The sequence below is a fragment of the Anabrus simplex genome, chromosome 2 (genome assembly GCF_040414725.1).
Source record: "Anabrus simplex isolate iqAnaSimp1 chromosome 2, ASM4041472v1, whole genome shotgun sequence".
Taxonomy (NCBI): Eukaryota; Metazoa; Arthropoda; class Insecta; order Orthoptera; family Tettigoniidae; genus Anabrus; species Anabrus simplex.
In genome coordinates this window covers 490,403,817-490,416,468 of record NC_090266.1, presented here as the reverse complement: position 1 = coordinate 490,416,468, position 12,652 = coordinate 490,403,817, and positions in this window count along the sequence as shown.

The window sequence follows — 12,652 nt, the reverse complement described above, 5'->3', positions numbered from 1 at the left end:
TCCTATCCCATCGTCACGAAAAGATCTGTGTCGGTGTGACGTTGGAACGTAAAAAACAGAATAATTAATTTCTGGCTAGGTCTTTGTGAAATGCCATGGCAAGTAGTAGACCTATATTATAAATATCAGTGGAAGTAGTGGTCTCTTATGACACATGTTCAAATACCAGATCTTATAAAATATCTGATTTTAGGTAGCATTGTACGTGGCCAGTTTTCATATGCATTACCCCGTAGTTCATTGTAGGAGCAGAAAGAAACCTACTCCCTTCTCACTACAAATATCTTGATCAGAGGAGGATATGATAGAACATAATCCACACACATAATCTACGTATATAATGTATTGCAAAATCTGTGATAGAACATTATATTATTATTAATATAACGCTTGGGGGAGTAATCGATCCTTCACCATACCTTTAATATTTGCTATAATGTGTGGTGAGCATATGGATGGAAATAGAGTAGGAAAATTTTGAAATGAGATAGGGAAATTAATTTTAGATGTTTGTATAAATTTGTTTCTGTCGAGGTGGGAGGGGCTGGGAACGCAAGTCAGTCCACGTTGTACCTCGTGGAATGTATGGTACTTCCCGGGGAGGCCCCAAGTTGTGTGCTTTGATTTCAGATTACAACGACTTTCAGCCACATTCCTGCATGCTTATTGTAACGTATGTAAATGTAGATCATGAAGAGTGACCTGCAAACATCGGATGAGCACATGGGAAGGAAACAAAGCTGGCAAGGTGTTGGTGGCAGATCCGTTGTAATGCCACTTTCGAAACTAAACCCTTAAGGCATATGTATTTGTTGACAGAAAAATCCAAATTTGAAGAAATCGAATCAAGTATTAAAATATTCATGAACTGTTCACAAACTGAAAACATTAGTTCTCTCTAAAGTGTACATAACAATAATAATATTATAATAGAAAATATTTATTTATTTGTTTATGATACATTTATACCGTCGAGCTGCATTAATGGAGTTATTCACGAATTTATAATTAAGACATTTTAACACAGTCCATCAACGGCAAGCATCGCTGACTTGAAAATATTGTTCAGACGTCATGCTAACGAACTGGCGATGGTAATGGTTGATTGTTTTAATATGCTTCAAAACCACACGGTCATTAACCCATATTCACCAAGAAGATAATGAAAATGACTATCGAAATGAAAATAACGTTTTAACATTTTAAACAAGATAAATTCTTAAATAACCTATTAGTTGAGGTATGCTTCGTCTCTTCTGCTGTCGGTCATCTCCGTTGGATGCACTATTGCTGCAGTTGCAAAACCTAACCCTTCAACGACTGGTAGACAACGGCTGGCTTATATGTACTGTATATGGATGGGCTAAGCAAATGAGTTCCAAGACTTTCATGCATAGTGAAATGGCTGAATTACTAAAATAACGATTTCTAATCAGGGTTAACGAATGAATTACTTAGCAAACTGAAGATGCTTAAGCTGTGTTACAACCTTGGAAGCTGTGGGTTATGAATAACTTTATCGGAAATACGAAGCGTAGGAAAGAAGAGTGGTGAGGTTACCAGAATAACACAGAGGTTGTCCTTTTGCTCCAGCCTGGTACTGGACGCGCGCCTCCTTTAGCATGCGCGTGTGAAGGGAGCATTCACATGCTCGACTTCGCAAACTGTACTACAACCCCCCTTCCCCTGTTCCTTCAGACGAACCACTTGAAATCGATTGCTGACTGCCATTGTAAAAAAAAAAAAAAAAAATCACCCAACAACTCAACGTAGAGAATCTATTAACTATAATCATCACAATCTGTCGTATTTTTCAGGTGTCCTTGACCAGTGAGCGACTGAAAGATGGTCCGAAACGTTTGTATTGAATATTGCTTCCTAATAGTGGTAGTCTGTTATTCAGAGTGGAGGGCTGTGTTGTTGCATCTAATGAAGCCCTGGGACACTTCCCTGTGCCCAATCTGCACCAAAAAGAAGTATAGCTAATTATTTAGCACGTTTAAGTTTCCCAGCTTATTCTTAGCATTCAGCTCGGTAGAGGAAGAAAATATGAGATAGTTTTGAATTTCCTTAAGGCCATAAATCCAGATTTTCATTAGCATATTTTCAGAAGTCTTTAATGCTAGCTTTACAATATATCTGAATGGTGTGTTTGTTCCCTGGTTACGAAAGCCTTGGCAATACGGCTGAGGATGTCATTATGTTGACCTCATGATGCTACTAATATCTGCTGGTCATCTGGTTGAGCAGCAGTCGTCTTGGGAGGCCCATGTCCCTTAATGAGCTACATATCTTCTTCTCCTATAACTTTTCCCCGCACATGTTGATTTGACCCTGTTTTACGGTCGGATGCCCTTCATGACACAACTCTGTATGGAAGGATGTAATCACTCTTGCGTGTTTCTGCGGGTGATTGGTAGTGTAGTGTGTTGTCTGAACAGGAAGGGGGGAGTGTAGGAACAAACACAAGCACCCAATCCCCGAGCCGGAAGAATTAATCAGACGCGATTAAAATCCTTGTCTTGGCCGGGAATTGAACCCGGTACCCTCTGAACTGAAGGACCCAACACTGATCGTTCAGCCAAGAAGTCGGACCTTAATAAGCTGTGTATGTCACGGGAATATTTGTTTGTTTGTTTGTTTGTTTTCTAGCAACTGTCTGTCTTAAATGACTGGTGTAATCAGGCTACAGATGAAATCGGTTTGTTGGAGGCTTAATCCTTTGATGTCGGCCTACTGGAGGAATCTTTTCCAAGAGTAGGGAGACTTGTTCTTTGCAAAAAGAAAGATTGGAAGAACATATTGTATGTTTGTTTATCGCTAGAGCTGTTACTCGCCATGTGATGTTGCTACTTCGTGAAGGCAGATGATTACAGAAATATATATTTAACTTTCAAGAATTTTCTTCACATATTTTAGAGACAAAGTTAACGTTGGAAGAAAGTGAAGTTATATGATTGAAACTTATTCGTGAATTGGAGGTCATACTTCACTTTTGTTTTTTGTTTTTTGTTTTTCTTGCACTAAACCCAATAATATATTGCACTTTAATCTGTTGTATTTACGTGTCGTGGATCATAATCATGTCACGTAATGCATCCCTGGTAGATCAGTGGTAGTGCCCAGCTAATGACACAAAGTTCGCGGGTTCAGTCCCAGCTGACGTAGTCGATTTTTGAAGGACGGGGAAACAATTTTAGCAGTCAATCTCATAGTTGTTGGCATGTTCAAAATCCTTAGTGATGCATTCAGTGTCGCCTGATAAAATTAATATTAAGTAGACTGTCCTATTTGTCTTGTAGATTGCCGTATTCGTTGCTAGATAGCGACACGATCGGAATGTCGAAATTGATAGGCGGACAGTCTCGGTTGCACCACATCAGAAGGACAGCAACTCTGTAAAAGAGACCATGTGATGATTATTATTATTATTATTATTATTATTATTATTATTATTATTATTACCACCACCACAGGGTTACTTACAGCCTAGGCGTAGTGACCAGTAGTTGTGTAGACTACCTTAGGATAGTACGAAGTATCTCGCAGTCGACGTTTTGAAACTAACCGTTGATAACTATTCCGTTTTGTGGCCTTTTTTGTCAGATGTATCTTAGCTGAAAACTTTCCTCAAGAGTTTTACTGAACTGTTTGTCTTGTGGTCATAATCTACTTGACCTTCCTTTTAGAAATCGAAATAAACATACTGTACACTGACCGCAGTTTCAACAGGGAGAGAACTGACTCAGGCTTGCACTCCTCAGTTGCCCTCACGATGCTGTTAATCCTGTTCCAAGATCTAGTACATGAAAACAGATATTCCAGTCCCTAGAAGAGGGTGGTGATTTATATTATTAAATCTTAAATTAATTTAATGGTTTTCCCAGTGATTACAATTCTGTATAATACCTAATTTCTTTAGAAATGCTCTTTAACACTGTTTTTATCACCGGAGGTCTAAACCTTCCCATTTGAATAGTTGTCCTAATGATATTGTACTGTAACCTGTTGGTTGATATACAGTGAGTCAAAATGAAACTTATACAGTAGAGGAAAGCGTGTTTATTTGGATTCAACGGAAACTATAGGCTATTACTTAATTTTAGTCTTGGTTCTGGTTTAACAAATACACATTTCTCTACTAAGGTACAAAGTAAATTAACTCCTGTTTCCTATACTTACAAAGAAAATGAATATGTTATTCTTAAACATGCATGAAACAGGTCAAAGTAAAACTCGTACACCTTCAAATAGCTTTCAAGCGATCTCTGATAACACAGTATTTTTAACAGTCAATACTTTGTAGATGGCGTAGATGGCGTGGAATGACATTAGTAGACGAATAGGTTTGAATGGCGTTTATAAAAGTAGGAAAGATCACGATATGAAGATAAACTTGGAATTCAAGAGGACAAACTGGGGCAAATATTCATTTATAGGAAGGGGAGTTAGGGATTGGAATAACTTACCAAGGGAGATGTTCAATAAATTTCCAATTTCTTTGAAATCATTTCGGAAAAGGCTAGGAAAGCAACAGATAGGGAATCTGCCACCTGGGCGACTGCCCTAAATGCAGATCAGTATTGATTGATTGATTGATTGATTGATTGATTGATTGATATTGATTTGTAGGATATCCTTTAGCACTTTTCACGGCTGTTAAATGGTTAGACATAGATTGCCCCAACTTTTCGCAGTAAGATGGATCTATTTTCTCCCATTCTTCACATAAAGCCATTTTCAGACAACCTTACCGAGTTCGATAGCTGCAGTCGCTTAAGTGCGGCCAGTATCCAGTAATCGGGAGATAGTGGGTTCGAGCCCCACTGTCGGCAGCCCTGAAGATGGTTTTCCGTGGTTTCCCATTTTCACACCAGGCAAATGCTGGGGCTGTACCTTAATTAAGGCCACGGCCACTTCCTTCCCACTCCTAGGCCTTTCCTATCCCATCGTCGCCATAAGACCTGTCTATGTCGGTGCGACGTTTGTTCGAAATCTGGTGTTTCCTTATTCCTACTTCCAAGTAATGCCGTAGATTTTCTATCATATTTAAGTCTGATGAATGTGGGTGTGTCTCGAGTACTTCTGGGCAATTATACAGCTGCCACATCCGTACTTTGAGCTTTGTGCTTCGGGTCCTTATCTTGGTAATACTTAAATCGATCAATTATTCCAAGCTTTTCAGCACTAGGTCATAAATGTTCTTTCAGTATATTTAGATACACATGTTAATCCATGGTCCGATCAATAAGTCAACTCTCCTGGTCCACGAGCTGACATGTACCCCCAGACAGTTACACTACCTCCACCATGTTTGACACTTAGAAGTAGATTGCTACGTTTCAACTTCTCATTCGGTTTCTTCCAGACATTCACCTTTCAATCTGGTCCGAAGAGATTGTACTTGCTTTCATCTGCAAAAATAACGGTCTTCCAGTGGTCAACATATTTTTCTGTATACTCCTTAACGAAGTTCAACCTTTTCTTCCTATTAAACTTGCTAACATATGTTTTTTCCTAGCTATTCGTCGTTGCCTGTTACTTTTCCTGAGAATAAGTAATAATTTCTGGATGTGCTCTCTTGTTGCTATGTTCCTCAGTCATCATAGCCAGTTTCGGAGCACTAATCGCAGGATTTTTCTTCACTTGTCTTACTATTCAACGTTCCTCCCTGAGGTTGAAAATTTTTCTCCCACTCACTTTGTCTTTATTTTCAATACTGCGTGTACTTTTATATCTATTTATAACGCACTGCACAGTTGCATGACTCCTGTATACAAATTTACCAATTTCTGGTAGTGATTTTCCTCTCTTATGGTGAAAAATCATCAATCAGTTCTCTTTTCTTCTTTCAACGATTGTCCTCTTTGACGCCCCATGATAGCACAGGAACTTGTCTGTACTTCACAACCCCTGTCCACATCAAACGGAATGTGGTCTCGAAACACAAACATACAGCATTTTTACTGTACTCTTATCCACCTCGCATGTAGGACTGTATGAGTTTCATTTTGACGTGCACCAGCAACATATAGACAAAGAATCTGTTATATCTTGCTAAGTTAGGGATACGCTAACTATGTTGTGGTGACTTAATAATTCAAGATATACCTTTATTGTTCCACACATAAAATGCAAACATAAATTGTTGTCCACATTTATATTCATAAACACATACTAGTTACAGTGGTGTATGAGTTTCATTTTTACTCACTGTATATTCGTATACATATTGACGCCTTACAGACCACCCTAAATCTTAGTCCCGAGACATCGCCACACTGATAACATTCAGTCTTCAGTCCATATTGTACCAAGTCGTTGATCGGAACTGGGGACTGTGAATTAAATGACATTCAACTAAAGTCAGAGTCCGTGATGCATTCTGCAGAAGTCTCACTTTGTGTCCTCTATTTTTGTTGTTGCTGTACATCACCCCAGCTGTCTCTCTCCGATGGGGTAACGTTGGTGGGGTGCGTGCAGCTAGCGCTAGGGAGCAGTCGGTATATTTTGACAAAGCATGCATCCCTAGCCGTGTTTGTTTTTCACAGCATACAGGTTACAAGCTGGTGAAGTTTCATCTTTATCATACGATGTTCACAGCATAGAACTTGGGAGAATATTGACGGAAAGTATATGGATTCGATATTGCTGTAACATTACAAGTGGAATAAGTTTTTGAAAGAAGTTTCCGTGTGAGAACACCAAAGGCACACCAGAAAAATAGCATAGATTTGGCATAGAAAACTGGAAGAGTATCACTGGGAATCCGTGTGAAGCCGAGAGTTGTTTCTTGGAAGAGGAACGAAGGTGAAGGAAAACGATAGCTATCCTGAACCCAAAGTTCCACCTTTCTCTAAGCCCCAGATCTTCCTTTCCTTAATTTTTTTTCTCTCTCTAAATTAAGTGCTCTGTCACTGCTATCTGTTGGATAGCTTTCTTTGACGTAATAGCGCACAAATCTGACCTGTCTGGCCTGGAATTCCGTGAGTGTGCTTCGAGTAAAACATAGTTGCTGGTATTCGGAAATAATGCGCTGTTTTATTCGAAAAGAAAATCCACTCAAATCAAATTTGTGAAGCACGTTATTTTGCCGTACTTTCACCAAATGGGTGCGGGTTCCTTAAAGGTTAAATTAACCGAAAAGAAACTGGTTCAGCTGAAGAATAGTTCTGCTTTTCCGTTTTCCTTGAATGAAAGATTAAATGGAATGTTGTTATTCGTTGCAGATAAGAATAAAATATTGTGGGCATCTGTGACAGCATAAACTAAAAGTTGTAGCAGTATTCTTGGTCTGCACTTGCATGTTCAGCGGTCTCAACATAGGAAGGTGTCTGCTGAGGGGAAGCGTTACGGCGAAAGAGTCCCCTCACGCCCCCCCCCCTCCCTTAAGTAGAGTTGCGTGCTGTCATTTAGAAATAAAGTAGACTTCTGGATATCTGGCAACTATTGAATTGCATACAGAAGTGCATACAGAGTCAAATATGTCAGAAATCACAATACTTGGAATTGATCAGGAGTTTCGTGTTCAAAGTGGTAACGACCTGTTTTAATTTGCCATCGGTAACACACCTGTATCTTGACCTACTTTAATCCGTCAGGACGCGCGCTCGGCATGAACTGATCGCAACACACCATCATAGTAGAAAAGACCAAACAAAGCTTTAATTTCCTATGTATTGGTTTCTAAAGAGTCTCAACCATAACGCGAACTACACTATACTGCCAGACTAACATCTAAACTACACTGCTTTTTTATTTTTATTTTTAGATTCTCTGCTTTACCACTTGATACACTAAGCTTAGTGACTACTGTAAGACCGCCGCTATTTCACTCCTTTTAATAATTTAATAACTTTACTCGTACCGGTAATCGGAGATAGGTATTCATAGTTAAGAAACAGAGGCCTAAAATCCGCATGGCGGCGTGGCATTTATATTTTACGGGAGCCATCCAGCTACATTGCACCACATTCACTCTTAACTTATTAGCACGCGCGCTGGATAGAAATGACCAAGACAGGCATCAATGCACAAACATGTCACCAGCTCGAATAACACGGATGCTAGTAAAATATCAAGCAGTAACGACAGTTTAGAAGAGTCGATTAGGAAAGTATCAAGGGGTAGAAGACAAAATACCCGTTCGACCAAAAATTATTAATAATTCATTTTGCCATGGGTAAAAAGTACCCACGAATCTCCTAACGGGTAACAGATAATATTGACATTTGTCACTTTTCAATTAGGAACATAAAGGTACCTAACGATCTAGAAAAAAGGCCAGTTTTCGCTGGGGTGGGGGGTGGGGGTTATGGAAGGAAAATACAGATGTCAATGTTCTGTTGAAATGTGTCAAATCTATACTTTATAAATTTCGTTAAGTAACTAAATTTCAACATAAATTTTTCACTTCTATACCCTTAGTCGCTGAGTCATTCATTTACTTGGGAGCTTATACATCGCTCACTGTCAATAAATCACGGTGGGGGAAGGAATATGCTTGCGCATGCGCGAGCCAGGCTTTGCGTTATTGGCTTACTTCGATGTTAAGACGCACTCTTGAGTAAGAAGAACCATACATCTTTAATTATTGAGTTGGCTTAAATGGATTAATCAGTTCAAAAATGATAAAAAATATTATTATTATTATTATTATTATTATTATTATTATTATTATTATTAGTATTATTATTATTATTCAGTTTGTTGGTGTCCTAAAATGTAAAGGTGCATGACTCTTAAGCTATGATTTCATTTGCTGTATTTGAACCCCAAATGGCAGTAAAATATTCCGTATTACAATTCAAGATATACCGGGCGAGTTAGCCGTGGGGTTAGAGGCACGCTGCTGTGAGCTTGCATCCGGGAGAAAGTGGGTTCGAATCCCACTGTCGACAGCCCTGAAGATGATTTTCCGTAGTTTCCCATTTTCACACTAGGCTGTACCTTAATTAAGGCCACGGCCGCTTCTTTCCAACTCCTAAGCCTTTCCTATCCCATCGTCGCCGTAAGACCTATCTGTGTCGGTGCGACGTAAAGCCACCAGCAAAAAAAGGGTGGTGAACTTGCATTCTTGCGATAGTGGGTTCGAACCCCACTGTCGGTAGCCCTGAAGGTGGTTTTCCGTAATTTCCCATTTTCACTGGGTTCGACGCCCGGCTCTGCGACGAAATTTGAAAAGTGGTACGAGGCCTGGAACGGGATCCACTCAGCCTCGGGAGGTCAACTGAGTAGGGGGTGGGGGGAGGTTCGATTCCCTCCTCCCATCCTCGAAGTGGTTGTCCACTTCTCCTCCAGGCAAATGCCGGGATGCTACCTAACTTAAGGCCACGGCCGCTTCCTTCCCTATTCCTTGTCTAACCCTTCCAATCTTCACATCCTCCAACACGGCCCCTGTTCAACATAGCAGGTGAGGCCGCCTGGGCCAGGTACTGGCCCTCCATCCTAGTTCATCCCCTGACCCGAAGTCTCACGTTTCAGGACACTGCCTTTGAGGCGGTAGATGTGGGATCCTTCGCTGAGTCCGAGGGGAAGAAACCAACTCTGGAGGGTAAACGGATTAAGAAAGAAAGAGTAATAGGAATTTTACTTTGAAAAACTGAAAATACTGTCATTCCCATCCAAGGAATTGTAAGTCGTAGCTTGTACGCTTAAACCCTGTACCTTTGTAGATTGCAAACACAAAAATTATTACGTCTCAGTTTTCTTTGAATGAATGAATAAATTTAAGAAAATAAAAGGGACTGTTTATATCGAGCGCAGTATAAATCAAGCCGGAATATCGTGAAAAGGTCAGTTTTTGTTGCGATTATAGTTTTTTATGTATCCCAATCAGCACTTCGCTGAGTAGTGTATGAGTAGGAGAGCATCGTAATCACCGTCGAACGTCTGTGCTCCCTCGCTTTCCTGCAAAGTGTCTTCGCTCTCTCGCTTCAGTGTGACGTATGCTTGCTACGTAAACTGCCCGCATCTACGTCACGCCAGCTCGGCAGCATTGGGCTAGCCTCAACGGGCGCCTAGCAGAGCACCTCTGTACTGTAGGAAGAAGCAGAATTAAGCCCCATCCGAAAATAGAAGCTTGCATTTTGGCATAGCGATTGTGTGTGTGTGTGTGTGTGTGTGTGTGTGTGTGTGTGTGTGTGTGTGTGTGTGTGTGTGTGTGTGTGTTCGTAAGCAATATTTTTATTGGTGACCATATTACAAAACTGTCCTCTGAAATGTCCCATTGTGTCCTGTTACACAAGGATTACAAGGAAACAGGAAAATTTGACCATCAGTGAGTTAATATATTTACTGTATCATCGCTGTTCAGTTGTATGCGTGGCTGTACACGGACCGGGAGTGTAAACCGGTACTGGGCGGTTCTGAGGGCTGTACAGGATTCTTTGTCTGCAATGAATATTTCTGGCCACTAGTTGCTAACGGTCGTGAGTCTACAATAAACTTGACTAGCAGTTTCCCGCTGGCTCCGCCCGCAATGAACAAAGTATGGTGTTGTTCGTTACTATCTTCACGGATGTGTTTGCAAAGTTTCGAGTTAATGAAATGAAGCACATGATCTGCTGTGGTAATAGAAAGTAATATGTCAACGAAACACTTGAAAATACATCACACAAAGAAATTGAATTAAACGTTCCTTGGAACAACACTACGCGCCGAACTGTTAAAAAGTCCTTCAAAGATCTTCGGCGTGGAGACCAATGTACTCATAACTTTTCTCAATCTACCAATTTGAGTAGTAATTATAATTATTATAATTTGAGGAAGGCGGAAGTTAAGTGATTTACAGTACCTGATGACAAATCTGTGCATGAGTAACTTTTCAGTAAAAGAAATGAAGGAAATCGACCGGATAGAATGCCCGGACTGACTGACTGACTTCAGTTTTCATAAATTTTTAAAATGTAGATTGCTGTGAAGGAGCACAGACGCAAGAACAAGAAGTTCAAATACGTAAGTAAATATGTACATTTTAATCGGATGTTGGTTGGAATTGCCATGGTTATCGCTTATATCGGTTTTCTAGGGAAGTAGTAAACAGTCGAAACTTACGTCTTCTGTGAGCTGTAAAATTACCTGAACCTCAACATTTCTCTAAAATCAGTATGAAACCGAAATGTGCTCGTGCTTGTCGTAACAGGTTTTCGACCGGGTGATATGTCCTTTGCATTGAGCCGGGTGCCGAACCATGTGTCACATTTGTCCTTCCAATAATCTTTAATCTTTAAAACTCCCATCAACCTCCATAGCATTGCGTACAATTAGACGATTATCAAGTCCATTTTTTGTTATAGACATTTATCGCGTATCGCATGTGTATTATTTTTACCAGACTGGTTCGTTAGTTATTTGTCAGGCGTTTTGCTTGAATAGGGAACATGCATGATCCGGGGTTTTAATTAAAAATATGCTAATCTGATTCAAAATTGCATGCAGAATTCAAAAATGTGATCAGAATGTACAAATAATAACTCGAAACATGATAAAAATCTACGAAAATGTCACGTCACGCAAGTACGCGATCTCATTGGCCTGACGTCATCGTACAGGTTGACTGAATTAGCAGACGAAGTAACACACAGTGTGCTGTGAGAAGCAGGATACACTTCGCGTATTTCTACTTTACGTTAGTGTCTAGTATGGTTAAATTCGAGGTCTATACATTGGATAATAATCTGAGTGGTATATTTTAGACTTAAAACGAATCCTGCGCAGACAGTGAGGCACAAAACTTATAAATGGTGTAGAGTTCCGATGTGCAATAGCATACCAAACAAATTGTTTATAAACGTTCCAAAGACGCTAAAACTAGGGAGAAATGGATTTTGGCGAGCTGGAGAAATGCTGGTGATATATCGGAAAAGTCTACAGTTTATTTTTTTGAAGATTTTAACGTAAGATGAATTTGTTTGAATTTTCAAATCACTTTTCCATGTCAGCTGTTCTAGTGGTAATACTTTAAATTTTAATGTATGATGCTTTATTTAAATGCTTCAATTACATCTTGGAATATGAAAGTAATAAACAGTGCATTAAATAATGCTGATTATTAAAGTATTCTCCAAACCTAACCTATGTTTTGGGTGATTCATGTCAAGATAATAAATCAAAGGGGTTATGAACCATTTTGACAGCTCTAATTCTACCAATATATCTTGGCATGGGACAGTTATGTATGTCTTTATTGAAGAGCTTAATTGGTAAAGAAATTTAGGCTATATCTAAATACTCTATAATGTAACAAAGAATAGCATGTACATCATGAAAGGAAACAACGTGAATTTAACAAATGTATAACTCTACACAAAACCAATGCTTGTCTGTTGGGGTCTTATAAGTTAATAATGCTCAATTATAATAATTATCATAATATTAATGAAATAAATAACATAATTGCACACAGATGAAAATAGTGATGTAGGTGTTTAAAATATTATCCAACTTATCCTAAGTTTTAGGTTATACAAGCCAAGTCAATAAACCGAAGGGTAAAAATACCGCGCGAGTTGCCCGTGCGGTTAGGAGCGCGCAGCTGTGAGCTCGATGCTGAGGCTGTACCTAAGGCCACGGCCGCTTTGTTCCCATTCCTAGTCCTTTCCTGTCCCATCGTCGCCATAAGACCTATATGTGACGGTGTGACGTAAAGCAA